Source organism: Bison bison, unplaced genomic scaffold (assembly GCF_000754665.1).
Source record: "Bison bison bison isolate TAMUID 2011002044 unplaced genomic scaffold, Bison_UMD1.0 scf7180017864065, whole genome shotgun sequence".
NCBI lineage: Eukaryota > Metazoa > Chordata > Mammalia > Artiodactyla > Bovidae > Bison > Bison bison.
Genome location: NW_011494637.1, coordinates 119,621 through 128,581, shown reverse-complemented (window position 1 = coordinate 128,581; position 8,961 = coordinate 119,621). Strand labels below are relative to the sequence as shown.

At 48.5% G+C, this 8,961-nt stretch overlaps 1 non-coding gene across 1 annotated transcript; it reads left to right on the top strand.

Moving 5' to 3' along the window:
• The first annotated feature begins 8,510 nt into the window (after positions 1–8,510).
• TRNAG-UCC lies at positions 8,511–8,582 on the top strand. Its single transcript has one exon. It is a non-coding gene; the product is annotated as a tRNA-Gly (tRNA).
• Positions 8,583–8,961: the final 379 nt, after the last annotated feature.

The following is an 8,961-nucleotide window of genomic DNA, read 5'->3' as shown; positions in this document are numbered from 1 at the left end:
GGTCATCTTTGGTTTCTAGCCTCTGTGGTCAGATTGTATTTGCGATATCTTTTCACGTGGTTGCATTCAGCTGAGTTCCATTCATGTCCTTTGCTGAACGGTATCTTAGAGTCTGAGCATGCCACACTTCCTATGCACGTTCTCCATATGTTCGGTTCTGCTGTGCATCAGGTTGCTGCTCACTACCACACATAAAGCCACCGTGAAGACTATTGAATGTTGTGTGTGTGTTTCCCCCAAGCGTTCCCCTAAGGGTAGAATTGCTGGATCGCAGGGGCTGAACATCTTCGACTTTATTAGGACCCGTGACACCACTTGCCAAAGTGGCTGTGTCTCTTTACCTCCCTCCAGGAGTGTTTGTGCCCTGGCTTCACGGGTCTTGTCAACAACAGGTAGATTCACCCTCTGTTTGGTAGTCATTCTGATGGGTGTGTAGTAGCGAGGTTGATGATCTTTTCCAAGTTTTTGTTGATTTGAACATTCTCTTTCGTGAAGTGCCGATTCATATTCTTCACACTTTTTCTATGAGGTTGACTTTTTCTTACTGGTTTGAAGAATATTTTAGCCCATTCTGGATAAGGGCCCTTTGTTAATCATTTATATAATGAACACCTTCTTGTTTTTGTAGCTTGTCTTTTGACTCTCTTAATCCTAACTTTTGAAAACCGAGCTTTGTTTGGGGGTCATCCAGCTTCTTAGTCTTTTCCTTTTTGAGTCCTGTTTAGGAGAATTTTCCCTCTCCCAAGGTAAATCTTGATGCACCCGGGAATGACATCTGTGTATGGTATGAAGAAAGAGTCGAGTTTTAGTTTTTGTGCGGTTTTTCTAACTGACTCAGCAAATTAATACCTTATTAATTTCTTACTGACTATTCTTTTCCTGCTGCCCCGTGATGCCGCCATCATCATAAATCAAGTGCCCAGAAATGCAGAGATCTATTTCTGGGCTTTCTGTTTGGTTTCCTTGGTCAGTTTTCTATTCTTGCACTGCTTCAATCAGTGCAGCTATATAATATGTGCCCCAAGCTCTGGGGTCTGAAGACCGGGTCCTCTTTCCTTCTTCTCCTTGACTCTTTGCATTTCCATACAAGGGTTAGAAACACCCTCACATCTGTTGACTTTGAAAGGATTGCATCAAACTACAGATCAGGTTAGAGAAAATTTGCACATTTTATATGAATACTTGAATCTGTGTCTATGGTACAGTCCTTTATTCACTTAAACCTTCTCTGCTTTCTCTATGTAGAGTTTTATGGGGCTTCCCTGGAAGCTCAGTTGGGAAAGAATCTGCCTGCAAAGCAGGAGACCTGGGTTTGATCCCTGGTTAGGGAAGATCCCCTGAAGAAGGAAATGGCAACCCACTCCAGTATTCTTGCCTGGAGAATCCCATGGACAGAGGAGACTGGTGGGCTACAGTCCACGGAGCTGCAACTCAGACACAACTTAGCAACTAAACTTCCCGTGTAAAATCTTACACATCTGTCATTAGATTCATCCTTAATTATTTGAGTTTTTAAAGCTATTGTAGATACTTTTGTTTTGAGCATCATTTTTCTAACGGTTCACGATTAGTGTGTGTTTTGATCCTCCTGAGCTGTGTGACAAACCACCTAAGCTTCACATTGTGAAATGGCAGCACTTCTGTGATGCCCGTGGCGTCTGTGAATGAGCAAGTGGGACAAGGCACCAGGAGAATGTCACCCCTCTGTCCCTGGCTGTGAAAGTGGGGGTGGCTCAAATGGCTGGGGGAAGCATCTGGAAGCTTCTCTGCTCACATATGGGGTGCTGGGCCACCTCGGGGACGGGTCATAGACCCCTTCACGAGCCGTCTCACAGCTCGGCGTTGGTTCTGAGAGGGAGAGCCCCGAGGCCCACCCTGCAGAGCCAGCCCTTCCAGAAGCTCTCCGCCTCCCCGCACTGAAGCTTGGAGGTACACAGCACCACTTCTGCGTACCCTTCTGCAGCACCCTTCTTTGGGTCACTCAGATTTGAGGGGAGGGGCAGGAAGCCCCATCCCTTGAGAGGGGAGGGGTAAGGTCACACTGCAGAGGACTGTGTGGGTAGAAGAGGTTGCTGTGGGCGTCTTTGGAAAATACCTCTGTCATATGACACGCAGCACCATGGGTGTCAGCACGGTGACCTTGCAAAACTCATTAATTCGAATGTTATATTAGACCCTTCTGGAATTTGATTTCTACACGTTGCCAGAGGAGAAAGGTGAGCAGGGGACTCTGGGTTCCAGGAGCTCCGGAGATACCAGACTCCCAAGATGCCCAAGTCTCTTACATAAGATGGCAAAGTGCAGTCAACCCTCTGCTCGGCTGAGTCTGAGGCTATGGAAGCTGCACCCACCAGGGCCGATGCTTTGCAGATTTCATTTCTCCTTTGTGGCTCAGACAATAAAGAATCTGCCTGCAATGCAGGAGACCTGGGTTTCATCCCCACCTTGGGAAGATCCCCTGGAGAAGGGAATGGCAACCCATTCCAATGTGCTTCTCTGGAAAGAATTTTCTCATGGAAAATCCTATGAACAGAGGAGCCTGGAGGGCTGCAGTCCATGGGGGTCACAAAGAGTCGGACATGACTGAAGCGATTGACACTTTTCCAATCCTCGTACTTTCTGCTCCTTGTTCAGTACTTGGTCTCTTCGTCGACCCATTAGTGAATCTGTTATGTTGTTGAGTTTCTTCTCTTTCCATTCACAGGATGCAATCGTTTTGAAAAATATTCTATAAAAAGACAGACAGCGCTAAGTTCACAAAGAAAAGCTGGGAGGGAGTGGATAGTGACAGGTGTGGGGACAGGGAAGGATACAGCTTCTTCCTAAACAGAGTTTTCGCAGCCCTGGATTCATTTTTTAGGCCCCAAACTATACAATTGGTTTGAAAAGGTTTATCTCAAAATTTAACTAAACCTTGGTTAAGATCCCCACTCAGAGGTTGCTCTTAGAAACAAATAACTCAGACCCTCCGTTTCATGTCAGCAAAGAATCGGTTTTCAAAGCCTTTGGGATATTCCTCTTGCCCTCGCTGCTGGGACCAGCTCAGGGTGGGGGCACGAGAAAACCCATCTCCTACGCAGTCAGCGCTTGGAGCCTGGAGGTCCACGCAGAAGAAATGCACGAAGGTAACTGAACACCAGCTCGTGGGAAATACAGCATGAGTAAACCACAGGCCGCAGACTTCAGGGAAGGGATGCGAGCACTCGGAGACCTGCTCTCACACGATTCACGTGCTGGTCAAAGGCGAAACCTGGCTCTCTCCGAGGGCAAGGACTAAGCTCCTCGGTCACTCAATGGGGACCCAGCATCGCTGAGTGAGTCGGTCCCAAGAACTCCAGGGCTGGCAGTGCAGGCACCCAGACCCAGGATGAGGGATAAAGCCATTCTGCCCGAGTCAATGGAACAACCTCCTGAGCAGGATTTGGAAAATCTGAGGCAAAGCACAGCAACTGGAGGAAAACATCCCCAAGGCCTGCTTCTCGGTGGCCAGCCAGGAAAAACACAGTTGGTGGGAGCGGAGCCAAGACTACCGAGGAGAGAAGCAGCAGCTGCGGGTTTAGAGGCAGGTGTTGCCAATGCCTGGGTCACTGCAGGAGGTGCCTGGGTCCCTGCACAGCGAAGGGTGCGGGGGGCGGGGGGGGGTCACTCACAGCAAACCTCGGGGGACAAACGCAGCTCAGCTAGAAGCAGAGCGGTGTCGGAGTGGCAGGCGGACACGCAGGGCGGGCAGCCCCACGCGGGCATCGCTCTCTTCCCTGAGGCATGCCCGTTTCTCTTCCACTTTGGCTGTGTTGAGTCCCCTGCCCCCCTCCTCCCCTTTTTCCTCTGGCAAAGGTCCCTGCTCATCCAGCTGCCCCAGATCTGCCTCTGGGCACCGGCCACGTCCACTGCCCTGGGCCACAGGGTCCTTTGGGAGCCGTCTGGCTGGCGTGCCTGGCAGCTTCAACTTGGAGCGAGGCTCAAGTCCTCCAGAATTTCCCGCCCTGGTGTGGGATGTGGGTGGGTCTGTGGGGTAAGGCAGGCAGGGGGTGCTTCCGTCTTCCTGATTGTCTCGAGGGGTCCCCTACCTCTCAGCTCTCCTCCTCGGGAAAGGCTGCATGCAGCTGCAACAGGATTAAATCTCCTCCGCCAGGGTCCTGACCCAGCTGTGTTTTCTCCAAAAGCCCACCCTCTTTCCATGTCAGCACACTCAGAACATGGAGAAGGAAATGGCAACCCACTCCAGTACTCTTGCCTAGAGAATTCCTTTGACAGAGGAGCCTGGTGGGCTGCTGTCCATGGGGTTGCACAGAGTCGGACACGACTGAAGTGACTTAGCATGCACTGGAGAAGGAGATGGCAACCCACTGCAGTGTTCTTGCCTAGAGAATCCCAGGGACGGAGGAGCCTGGTGGGCTACTATCTATGGGGTCGCATAGTCAGACACGACTGAAGTGACTTAGCAGCAGCAGCAGCAGCAGCCCACTCGGAACAAGGGGAGACGTGTTCAATTACATGGCAGGAGACAGTGGCCAGGCTTCCCAGGTGGCTCAGTGGTGAAGAATCCACCTGCCAATGGAGGAGACATGGGTGTGATCCCTGACCCAGGAAGATCCCACGTGCCTTGGAACAGCTAAGCCCTTGCGCCCCAACTCCTGAACCTGTCCTCTAGAGCCCAAGAATTGCAACTGCTGAGCTCCTGGGTTACAACTCCTGTGGGTCCGAGAGCCCATGCTCTGCAACAAGAGAAACCACTGCCGTGAGAAGCCCTGGCGCTGCAGTGATAGCCCCCGCTTGCTGCTGGAGAAAAGGCTGCACAGCGATGAAGACCCAGCACGGCTACAAATCAATACAATACAGAATTTTCCAGAAAAGAAATCTGTTTAGGATGCGTGAAACAAAAATGTGATGGAAGTTTCTTCACTGGTACGACACAGGGAAATAAACTATGCCTACCCTGATAGCTCAGTTGATAAAGAATCTGCCTGCAGCGCAGGAGACCTGGGTTCAATCCCTGGGTTGGGAAGATTCCCTGGAGAAGGGAAAGGCTACCCACTCCAGTATTCTGGCCTGGAGAATTCCATGGACTGTATCGTCCACGGGGTCCCAAAGAGTTGGACACGATTGAGTGACTTTTACTTTGAAACTATGCCTGCATACGAACAAAAACTGAAAAAGAGCACAATATGTGAAAACGAGGGAGGTGACTCTGTAGAGTCAAAGTTTTCTCTTGAATGTATTTTTAACATACGAAAATAAGGATAAAAAGGATTGCTCAAAAGAAACTACTTTGAGTTACAGAAGTGGAAACAGAGTCCCAGCTACCCCTTGGAAAAAGGAGACCTGGTGATGATGTCTCTGATGCAGTGAGTATTTACAAAGGCCTTTGACATGTCAGCTCTTTGAAAACAAAGATCCTAACCTCACAAGCTAGGCAAGAATAAACCTATAGAAACAACAGCCAATTGGATGTCATTTCGTAAAGGGCATTAATACAGATACACTCGGACTGGTTTTCCTTTTAAAGAGTTGAGGGCTTCCTGGAGGAGGTAGTCAATAAGTCTTGGAGGCTTGAGAGAGTGAAGTCAGCTGGTGAACCGTGAAAGAAGGGTGATCCTTGAAGGGGTACGGAAAGAGAGGAGATTGAAGGGAGACGCGAGATTGGAGGGAGAGTAGGGCCGGATCATAAAGGGCATTGCATGTAACCCAAAGGAGTTAAAGTTTTACACGGTAAGTCCCCTACTACGAACCAGTTTCATTTCAAGACTGTGTTCGTAAGTCCAACAAAGTTAGCCAAGGCACCCGGCTAACACAATTGGCTGTATAGTACTGCACTGTAATAGGTTTATAATAATTTTTACACAAACAATACGCAAAAAAATAGAGAAAACATTTCTAATCTTACAGTACAGACCTTGAAAAGTACAGTGGTACCAGCTACACCGCTGCTGCTTTTATGCTTGCTTCCAAACATCCTGGGCTTGAACTAAAGATACTGTACTAATGTACTCTATACAGTGTGTGTGTGTGTGTGTGTGTGTGTGTGTACACGCTCAGTCATTCAGTCGTGTCCAGCTCTTTGCAACCGCCGAGAACTGTAGCCCGCCAGGTTGCTCTGTCCATGGAATTCTCCAGGCAAGAATTCAGGAGCGGGTTGCCATCTCCTCCTTCAGGGGATCTTCCTGACTGGGGATTGAACCCAAGTCTCCTGCAACTGCTGCCTTGGGAGGTGGATTCTTTCCCACTGTGCTGAACAGCGAAGTGCGGCCCCCTGCAGAGGATGTGTGCATGTGACCGTGTGCACCAGACACGTGAAGAAATATGTGACTGGATGTGCAAAGGCATGTTTGCATCTTTGAAAGTTTGCAACTTGAATGTTCCTATGTGGGGACTTGGTGTACTGAAAAAATCTGAAGCGGGTTTTTTTTTTTTTGGCAGACAACCAGGAGAGAAGTCCTGAGCAGCACCAGGGGAGAGGGCTATTGGTAAACGTCTTTGAGAAGAGGATTAACAGGATGGTGTGGGCATGGTGTGGGGAGAAAGATTACAAGAGGAATTGGAAAGAATCAGGTAACTCTGGCGTCACCTTTCACCACAATAGGGAACCAGAAACTTGCCGAAAGGACTGCAGAACGCTGGCTAGCTTGGGGTCAAAAGTTTTCGGAAGCGTTCAATTGCAGAAGCCTTTAGGATGGCTAGCTTCCCTGAGGTGTCTCAGTGTGGAAGAATCTGCCTGCCAATGCAGGAGACGTCAGAGACATGTGTTCAATCCCTGGGTCAGAAAGATGCCCCTGGAGAAGAAACGGCAACTCACTCTAGTATTTTTTGCCTGGAGACTCCCATGGAACCTGATGGGCTGCAGTCCATGGGGTCGAAAAGAGTCGGACACAACTGAGCGACTGAGCACTTGGCATTTTAGTATGTCTTCCTGGAGATATTCATCAGCTAATTAGGTAAATGGGTCTGAGGTTTAGAAGACAGAGGCCAACCGAATATATGGATCTGAAAGTCATCTGTATTTTAATGAATGAGGCGTGTGCATGTCTGCTAAGTTATTTCAGTCGTGTCTGACTCTTCGTGACTCTACAGACTGTAGCCACCAGGCTCCTCTGTTCATGGGATTCTCCAGGCCAGAATACTGCAGTGGGTTGCCAAGCCCTCCTCCAGGGGATCTTCCCGACCTAGGGATCCAACTCCTGTCTCTTATGTGTCTTGCACGGGCAGGCAGGTTCTTTACCATTAGCGCCACCTGGGAAATCCAGTGAATCGGGTAGGACAGAGAAAAGCATGACAGTGGTTTTGGAGGTTCTACGATATTTTAGGTGCTCCACATACACTGTCTCATGTAAACATCACAGTCACTCCATGAACTGGAGGTAGGAGGAAGCTGAGGCTCCAAAAAGTTAAATGAAGAATTACGAGTCTATTGTAAGTAACTCAAAGGAAAACTTATACAGGGGATGCTCATGCACCCAAGGACAGAGATGGGAGAGGGGAGAACCACATTCTCTTATTTTTATTTGCAAAGCTCCCTTTGGCAAAGGTAGCTGGATGAGGAACAAGCAGACTGGAAAGTGGCGAAGCAGAAACAAGGGGGCCTGTGGAGCCCATTTTCCTTTCTGTCGCCTCGTACAAATCAGTCGTGGAGCTAGGTTTTATTCAACTAGACTTGGCTTTGGCCTGAAACCAAGATGAAATGAGTGATCATGGAGAAAAGATGTCACTTGCTCTTTTGCCAACTTTCCTCTGATAGTTGCCAAATTCCAAGATTAATTTTCTTTGGGTAAAACTAAGCACAAACTCAAATGTATGGAGTATAGATGGACGTTTAATAACTACACTTAGAATAATGAACATGAGTTCAAGTAGAAATTCTCTTTTTAACATTTTGATGCCAATAGGTTTTCTTTCAGACCTGCTTTTCTTCTGAAAGCCGGAGAAATACGGCAGAAAGAATCCCGAGGTGGGGAATCACTAAAAACTGCGGCTTTGTTTCAGTTCTGTTTCCTGTTTGCTGGGGAACCCAGGGCAAGCAGACTCAGCCTTCCTGGACCTGAAGTGTCTTCTGTAAAATGAGAGATTGGGACTCAGACGAGTACTTCTCAAGCTCTCATGTGCATGTGCGTTTCCTGGGGATGCTGTGAAAATGCAGTTTCTAATTTACTGGGTCTGGGGCGGGGCCCTGGACTCTGCATTTCTAAAAAGCTCCCACCCTCATGGTCCAGGACCAGGCCATACTTTAATTAGGTCACCCTCCAAGGTGCCCCTGGGCTTCCCTGGTGGCTCAGAGGGTAAAGAATCTGCCTGCCATGCAGGAGACCCAGGTTCAATCCCTTGGTCAGGAATATCCCCTAGAGAAGGGTATGGCAACCCACTGCAATATTCTGCCTGGAGAATCCCATGGACAGAGGAGCCTGGTGGTCTATAGTCCATGGGGTCATAAGGAGTCAGACACGACTCAGCGACTAACACACACCAAGGTGCCACTAGGCTATAACTTGCCAAATAAAGAAAAGCATTATCGAGGGACTTTCCTGGTAGTCCAGTGGCTAAGACTCTGCACTTCCAATGCAGGGGCCCAGGTTCAATCCCTGGCTGGGGAACTAGATCCCACATGCGGCAACTGAGTTCGAATGCTACAGCTAAAAAATCCAACCCAAATAAATAAATAAAAATAAATATTAAAAAAAGAAAAGCATTATGTCATCAGGTGAGAACAATATTTATTTTAAAAAAATGCTTCAGTTCTCTGTTTATAAAGGTAACCCATACTTATCAAAATTTTAAAAAAAGTCACACAATATGGTGACCTCCCTGGTGGTTCAGTGATTTAAGAATCCGCTGGGCTATGCAGCACACGTGGGCTCGATTTCTGGCCAGGAAACTAAGAGCCCACATTCCTCAGAGCAGCTAAGCCCGAGCGTGGGAACTGTAGAGTTCACAGGCCACAATGAAAGATCCTGCGTGATGCAATGACTATCA